Below are 8,998 nucleotides of genomic sequence, written 5' to 3'. Positions count from 1 at the left end.
TACGTAGTACAAGCGGCGCTGAAAAAGCTGGGCACCGCCGGCGTGTCTCTAGCCCAAGCATCGCGTCATTCGTGTTTGTTGTACAACTGGAGGTGTGGTTTGTGCTTACCGTGAGATGCTGTGATTACGGATTACGTCCTACTAGAGTGCTGTGTGAGACTACGAAGAGTGCTGTGATGAGTGCGCCGATGTCCGGACGGACATCGGTGTGTCCGTTTATGATCGGCGATGTTGCACGTGCATGTCAGTGTTTATTAGGTGCAGTGGTAATTTATTTACACGCGCTGTGCAACAATCAGACGAAAATAAGTCATCGACAATTTGTTAGCCTGTACTACAGAGCTCAAAACTCGGAAAATGGGAATGCACGATGCAGTTTTCGCATGTTGGAGTGCACCGAAAAATAAGTGCCCAGCCCACACCGCCGGGATGCGTATTACTACAGGTGAAATGGTTCAGGTTTCTGTAAAATAGCTGCCTGGCACAGCACCTTTCTAAATGTTCAGGCTTTGTACTATTGTTGAAGGCCACTTTATCATTAATAAAGGAACGAATATGCTTTATGTGTTAATGACTAATGCTTTTTCAACATATTATGTTCATTTTTTTTTTTTTTCGTTTTTCCTTAGTTTCCTTTGTTTTTCATGCTAGACAAACACAAATAGTACACTTTTAAACTTGTCAGTCCAAAGCTGAACATGAATATCTGCCATGCATGTGACAGCTTGAATGCTAGAAAGGTTGACATGTATAGCATGTACGTACACGCTGCGACATCTTAGTGGCACGTTAGGCTACTTGCCCCAAGGTCGTGATGTTTAATACCAGTGATGGCAGTCGCACTTTGGTGCAGGTGAAATGCAAATGCTTCTGTTTTCTGCAAGATGTCAATTCAAAGTACAAAGCCCAGGCAGTCAAATTAGTCTGGAGCTCATATCCACTACGGTATTCTTCATAGCTACATATGTCACTTTAGGATGTGAAACCCTACATGCCACAGGTAGGCTGCATTGTTTTTTAGATTTTGTAACCTCTCATCTATGTTTTGCAACATTTGGCTAATTTTAGTTCCCAAACAGTTGCTAGAGATGAAACCGAAGCAGTTCTTGGCATGGTTTGCTGCTTAGATTAATTTGCTAATTGCAGTTCTTTGAAACTTGCATCAATGCTGGACAGTTCAAATAGCAAGCAGTTGAATTACAGAAATGACGTGGATCATGCATTTCAGTTCTGACAAGTGGAAAGTAACGGTCCCCTCCTTGCATGCATAGGTGCCTTTAGACAAATACATACTCGGGTGTGTGATTGTGACGCATATCAAGGGTCAACAGAAGGCCATGTGGAGCCAGTGTGATATTCTTCATGAAGGCTAAAGTAAAATTGTACAACAGCTGCTGTACCATGCAGAAAAAAAATTGATCATTTAGTGTATGATTAACTGACCATGAATAGCATCTTACTCAGAGTATGATGTGATATATATCTGGTTTAGCATCCTAAAATAACTACGGCTATGAGGAACACAATAGTTGAGGGCTCCGGTATAATTTCGACCATCTGGGGTTCTTTTACATGCACTGACACCGCATGGTGCATGACGGCCTATTGTTTCGCCTCTATTAAAATGTCCCTGCTGTGGCTGGAACCAAATCTGCATCTTTGGGTTCAGCAGCCAAGCACTCTAACTACTGAGCCAGCACAACGGGGCCAAGTATCAAAATGCATGCCATTACATTTCTTTCTAGCCTGTGGTTTTCTTCACAGAACTAATGTATACAAGGAAAAGTAAACAGCAAGAAAACACTAGTTTTATTGCACATTATATTCACATTTCAGCAAACATTCTCTAGGAAAAAATTTCTCATAATGTTTTCATGGAAACCATGAACAAAACAAAACAATGCACTTACTCCACTCGAATTATTAATGGGCAAGGTTGCATCTATGCTACTACACTGCGCTTATCACAAAACCACAAGCCCCATCTGCTTTGGCCAATCACTTGATGGAACTAACGGAGACAGATGCCGCACACCACAGACTGGTTGTCTCGCAACATATCTCTGCATATGTTGCATTTCAATTTCATGCCTTTCCACTTAGTTTCAACTGTTGCCAGCATTACTAGTCACCCATCTTTTCTGAAATTCCTTTTTACGCTGTTGGGATCAGCATCCTTGTTAACGACGGTCTCTGGCATTTTAGATGCTATCATTTTCACATCTTCCTCATCTGGAAGAACGAAGGAAATGACAAGCTTTGAGCAGACAAAAAATTAGGGAGACTCCTAATCTCCACCTGTAAGGGTATGGTGTGCCAGCGTTAATGGTTCTTGTCTGCAGATCCCACTGTGGATTCTCGTTAATTTACATGCCCTTTGCTACAAACATTACTACTAATTCCTTAATTCATGTCTCTGTTATCTCAGATATACTCATTAGCATACGGTCGTAGGCTGCCCTGTTAGGTGATAGACAACCTGGCATAGACCTCTGTAAGCCTCAACCTTTCTTAATTGGAGCTGAAACGTTGAAGCTGAAATATTTCAAATATAACTTTGTAAGCTTGGCTTAACAGCTCCTGCCATGTCGTGTGGCCTCGTGACATTTGGCTCGTGGCACTTTTGGCTTGTGCACAGGGGTCATCTGTTAAACACTGGTTAACATGCATGAAAAATACATTTTCACACAAACTGGTGGCAAATGGTCAAGTGGTGCACTGCAGATTCTGAAATGTATACCTATGTTCATGCAAGGATCGCATCATCACATAACATGATCAAGAGTTCTATCAGTACCTGTAGTTACATAGCATTTCAATGCCCATTAAAGGACCACCTCAGACAATGGTTGTTGTTATCTCAAGACCTGTTCTAACAGCGTACTGACGCCATTCCACTGAGCGATGGACATGTATATGAATACCCTAGATAGCTCATGATTGTGGATCTCATTTATTTCTATGACTTCCAAGGAGTTCCTGTCGTCAGAAACTTTATGAAATCGGGACAGTAGTCTTGAAAGGTGATGAAAAGAAATAACCAGGTTACCTTGACGCAATGCTAAATTACAGAGGGTGAATATGCTGCATGAAGATACCAAGAAGCTTGTACAAAGAAAAGTGAGAGTGAAATGGCAGGATTTTTGAAACATTGAAATAAACTACAAACTACACTTGTCAAACCTGTCATTAAGGAATGGAAATCATGCAGTAATCAAAAACACAACATGGAAGCCATTTTAGGTCATCTTCACAAAACACATACCCACACCTCACACACAGCTTCATACTTATGAAAGAGGACAAACCAATATGCAAGGAGTGTGGAGATGAACTAACAATAAACCATATCTTACACATGCGCCAGAGTCGAGAAAAGAGGAAACATTTTGTACAATTTCCAACAGATCCATTTCCATCCCAGCATGATCCTAGGAGAGACGTGCAAATTTCCTGCATTTTTGGTTTCCTAAAATGTTCCTAAACAAGCTACATCCTAAAGAACATTTTAGTCATTACACACAAAATAAATACATTAAACCTTGTTCTTGATGCATGGCAGCATTAGTCGCTTAGGCACCATAAAAATCAACACAATGCTGTAAGGTATACCTTGGTTAGCTATGTTATATGAGACAAGCTTTCGGCCTGGTGTGGTCCTTATTCACGTGACAGCGCTGTCATGAGGGTCTATGTCCCAGCGATCGGAAAGTGACCTATTCCAATAATTTTACAAACTGAAGGTGATTGTACAGATTTCTAAAGACTGGAGTGCTCAACTGTTTTATCAACGTCCGCCTGCTTTGACAGCCTGGAGTGAAACTGTTGAAGAGAATACATTTTTGAACATTTAACGCGTTTCTGAAGGCGTTGCTTTCAATTACGGGGCCAACAAAAAGCAGGTGAATGTCAAACGCCGCCTAGATAGGCTTTCTAGCAAGACAGCGGTGTAGCGTGGAAAATCGCTCCGCCGATCCATCGCTGGCGCCGCTGACTTGAAAGGCGAACTGTTCAAACTTATATAGCTACTGACCACACCTGAAACACTGAATTGCGCATGATCAAGGCAGAATTTCTCTAACACTGAGCACTGGTAGCTATCCATTTCGCGCCCAATATTGTGAAAATCTGTCCTCTCTTCGATCATTGATACGTCCACGGTTGAACATTTATGCGCCTCGGGGTAGGCCAGCCGTGGGAACATGGATGCGTGGTTGTAGCAACGATCGCTTGCATGGCACACTCTGCAAAATTCCAAGAGTCAGCTTCTTCAACGAAATGTGCAGCGCACATTTTCTACCGCGTACCTAAGCCCGGCGATGCATGCATATCGATCCCGATCGTTTCAAAGCTGCGCGGCCGTTCAGTCGGGTCACGCTAACCTCGAGCATGCGGGGGTTTAAACTACATGTACGCAAACTTCAACGACAAGAAAAAGATGCAGCCTAAGCACTTTAGTCTAGTAATCCCCTATATACCAAAGAACATTGCTGTTCACAGGGAATTCGGATCATTCACGCTTCCGGCTTTCCGGTTGTGCACTCTTGCGGTGCGGTGCAGTAGGTCTTCGCCTCGACGAGTCGATGTGCAGGCTTCTAGTAGATTCGGCATGTCTTCTGCCACGGCTCTGAGGTAGAATTTAAACGAAGAATTTAGCTAAAAACATCCTGTTTCCTCGGTCTGCATGTGAGGAACGAGCATAATGCCATTTCACATACATACTTTGGACTGCCGAATGTTCAGCTGCACGACGAGGTGTGTGTGTGTTGTGCCGGCGCTAGATCTTCAGAGGTCGATGCAGGACCTAAGACAGCGTAAATGCTAGGAATAGCTCGCTCGCATTACGGGCAGATCGAGGTGATAGTTTAGTGCGAAGCGAAAGCTGCTCGTGAATGTGCGTATCTCGATGCCAGCTGGTGGAGCTGGTGCAGTACGTAGCATATCGCCTGCAGCTATGTGCTTGACAGCGATGTTTGCCGTACACAACCCTAAGTGAAGACCGTGATCTATGTTAGAACGGATGCACTCTTCGTAGCACCTCATCGAGAGTCGCGGCTAGCTGATATCATAGAGGATGAGATCCATTCACGCGTAGCAAGCGGAATGGGGCCGCGTTCGACGTGCATATAGCCATGAGCCTGTATATCGACGTCCGCCGTATCTTTACGAGAATCGAATGGATCCGTCGGACGTACCTTTAGACACTTCGATTATTTTATGCCCTGGGGCAAATAACGTTGTGGAAAAAAAAATGCGACCGCACGGAGCCGAAACACCCTTCCGTCCTCATTCTCTTGAAAGAGTGCGTTGTTGGGCGAGTCGGTCAGACATCTTAAGGTATACTGCGCGCACACAAAACAAGGAGGAGAAAGGTACACAACAAGCGCGCAACACCTGCGCTTGTTGTGTACCTATCTCGTCCTTGTTTTGTGTGTGCGCAGTATACCTTGAAGACTCATTCTCTTGGTCTGTCTTCTACTTTCGACGTGCACTAGCTCGATCCGACGGGACTCATTCAAGACCTTCCATTCCTGGAACTGAAAGGATAAATACGCCCGTATTCTACGCACCAAAAGTATTGGAGTGCCAACTGATCGATTTTAATTGTTTTGTTTGTTGGGTTTCATGTGCCAAAATTACTCGGGCTATGAGAGACACCGTAGTGGAGGACTCCGGAATTTCGACCACCTGGAGTTCTTTAACTTGTAATATCGCACAGCACACGAGCGCCTTGCTTTTCGCCTCGATCCCTCATCCTTAGGCACAACAGTCGAACGCCCTAACCACTGCACCACCATGGCTTAAAATTGAATTCTGTCAGCCGTAATCGGGTTCGACTAGAGTTTAATGAGCTAAACCATTACCTGCAATATCACTGAAAGGCCGACGCGTTGCACGCACCGCGGGCATACGTATGTTCAAGTACCGTGGCTGAAGGCGAGCGGCGCGTACCATGCATCGCACTACGGCCAACAGCGCCACCTACACCCGGCTTGAAATGGAGGAGCGGCTTCCGTCCGCCGTTGGCGTCACTAGCGTCACCTCCCCCTTCTAGCCACCATAGTACAGTGGCTAGTAGTAGTAGTATAGTGCCTAGAATATACTGACTAGTGTGTCGAGCGCGCCGGCTGGGATGGCTCGGATAGCAATGAAAGCCGCCGGCGGCCGTGCCGAGGCGCTGCTATGAAAGAGGGTGTAAAGCCCAGAGGGTGCTGCTTCCGCACGCCAGTGCGACCGCTTGCCTGTGAGCGTCGCCGGATGCCAACAGGTTACAAAGGGACTAGCTAACACTATCATCATCATCATTGCGGAGAATATACAAGGTCAATGTACAACTGGTCGCGCAATTTGGAAGAAAACGCGTGCAGCTGCCTACTGCCAGCGGCATCAACTCGATGATGAGGGCTCCTGCGAACTGTGAGGCAAATTACTAGCGCACAGAAAATAAGATCTGCCAGAACTCCAAAGAACTAGAAAGTAAACATAATATTCGCGCTCAGGAATGAATGCAGTTTTTGTTTCTTCCGTAAGAAAAAACGTGTCACATTTTTAATAATATTTTAACTTGTTTCTAACGGCCTCTCTCGGCCACTTATTATCCGCTGCGTAGTTGCCCAAAGCCCAGACATAGCTCAGATAAGGGGCCCGATCCTCGACATTCGCCTTTTCGGCCATGTTGTGACGTACCCGTGACGTGTAAATTGGGGCGGTGCTAAAACGCGTGTACACAGAAATTGATGACGAAATTTAAAAACATGGAAAAAAGTTACAAAAAATTAACGCCGTCGTCTGCTACTTGGCGTCGATTACAAAAATGCCAACGCTGCGATGCCGAGAAGCTGAAGCGTCGGTGCGAACCGTGTTTACGCTGCAGGGTAAGGCTGAGGAGATAGTGAGATACTTACGTATACATTGCGGCTGTACTGTACTATTAGTTATGGTCGTTGCGACCACAGTGAATCATAGTACACGTACGCTGTCGGACGTCCAGCAGCAGCTAGGCTGAGCGAACGGCGGTACTCGACGCAAACCCCACAAACAGCCGGTCATCAAGTGTGAGCGATGCCTTACTTGAGATGCGTGCATGTGGTTAGCTGTGCGTAAGTTTCATTTATGGACTTAGTCGCGCAAAGAAATCGGCGAGTATCAGGATCGAGCTTTGCACATTCACTTCTCAGCTAGTGGGTATAAAGAAGTTGTTTACGAATACTGAGAATTGGAAGCGTCCAGCAGATTTTCGGGCTGCAGTTGCCACTAGGCCGTTACTGCCTGCGGCAGCCCACCGTTTCCATCATGTTAAGTCTGTTACGGCTACGTGTCGGCTTCAGTGGCGTAGCGTGCGGATATCGGCCCGGTGAAGCGGCGTAGTGAAAACACGCATAGTGGAGAGCTCGATTAGGCCATATATCTGGCGATCTTAGCCTGCGCTGACATCGGACCACCTTTAGGATGGAATTAACACGCTGGCGTGTTAATTCCATCGAAATGCGATCGTCGTGACTGGGCTACGCACATACTGCGGGTCAGAGAGCCGGCGTCTGCATGGTTACACTTTTTATTGAGCCATCGCGGCTGGGACGTTTTCACGCAGCCGCAAAAATAAGCAGATAAGATTTTCTGGAAGCAATGAAAATGCAATAAAAAGTGTAAGCATGCAGATGCCCACTGGCAGCAACAGGTTAGCTTTCACGCTGATGGCATTTAATGTGCCCTGAATTAGACGTACATAGCACGTTGTATGCACATTTCACCGCATGCAGTGTCACTGTGTTGTGGCAGATGTATTAATTATCTCGTTAAAATAAAACAAAAAATCTGTCGGTATTATTCTCCTTGGTTTCTGAGCATGTTGCATAAAAACATTTTATAAAAGTAGCAACACTGCTCGTCTGATGCAGGTACACATCACACCACAATGTCACAAGTGAAACAAAATTTGTCAGGTACAGCCTGTTCCTTTGCTACTGTTTACCAGTTTTGCACTTGCAACAGCATCTGGCACTTTCTTTCAGTGCAGCAAGATTCTTCAGAGGAGAGAAGGGTGAAGAGGTCAGCTAGAGAAATGCCTTCATTTTTTTATTTGACGCTCTGGAAGTGAAGGAACAGACATGAAGAGTGAATATGATATATGATGCCTAATTACAATGAGCTAGATGCAGTATGGAAACCGTTTTCTTGAAGCAATTGTCATTGAATGTAGCATTCATGCACACATTAACCAGTGCACATGCTACACAAAGCCCGAACCTGTCTCTGAGTGAAGCAAGGGAGCCAAAGGGGAAAACAAGCGTGACTTTAAGGACACCGTAAGTAAAAAGTAACAGCAACAAAAAAGGAAAACAGAAGTATGCACAGGGACAATATTAGACAAAAAGAAACATGAATTGCAAGGCTGATGTGGCCTGCAGTACATTATTTTTAGGAGAGACAGCAATGCAATCGGGTGGTGTTCTGGATTTTTTGGCAAAGGGTCATTATTGCCAGGTGATAATACCGTATGATTTGTATTGGCTTTGCCATCCCCTGTGTGCTCTTCCAGCAATGCATAATGTCCAACGTGCAACTGTCTAACATCCACTCTCTACACTCTGACTCAAAAACATGCTCAAATGAACCTCACCTGAATACGGGCATAAATATGGGAATAAAGCATGGAATTTACTTTTTCGATATTCTGATTGCATATCATTGGAAAACTAAACGTGATGGCTTGTTTAAATGAGCGTATGATTTGCAGCTAGTGTGTCTTGTATGCATGGTTTTTCCAACAGGTTGCAGTATAGCTTCTGTCCTTTATTTTGGCAAAACGTGCACACTTTAAGAGACCTGCTACTCACGCAACACATTCCCTGTAGATTTAAACAGCTCGTCATTGACTAACAATTGGTGTATTATTTGCTTTCGGTACTTTTTGGCATTTTTTTTACATGCACCTGACATCAAGCCTTGCTTATAAGAAAACTGAAAATTACAATATACAAAACAATACAAAGTTTAT

General features: G+C 44.6%; 1 long non-coding RNA gene across 1 annotated transcript; it reads right to left on the bottom strand.

Annotated features, from left to right (window-relative positions):
• Positions 1–1,786: 1,786 nt before the first annotated feature.
• On the bottom strand, positions 1,787–5,200 carry LOC146206947 (uncharacterized). Its single transcript, XR_014700772.1, has 2 exons — positions 4,723–5,200; positions 1,787–4,627 (listed from the first exon to the last, which is right to left on the bottom strand). It is a non-coding gene; the product is annotated as an uncharacterized LOC146206947 (long non-coding RNA).
• Between the last annotated feature and the right edge of the window lie 3,798 nt (positions 5,201–8,998).

Source organism: Amblyomma maculatum, chromosome 1 (assembly GCF_055883805.1).
Source record: "Amblyomma maculatum isolate TAMU_Amacu chromosome 1, ASM5588380v1, whole genome shotgun sequence".
Lineage (NCBI taxonomy): Eukaryota > Metazoa > Arthropoda > Arachnida > Ixodida > Ixodidae > Amblyomma > Amblyomma maculatum.
The sequence above is the reverse complement of the archived record's forward strand: the minus strand, read 5'-3'. Positions and strand labels throughout refer to the sequence as shown.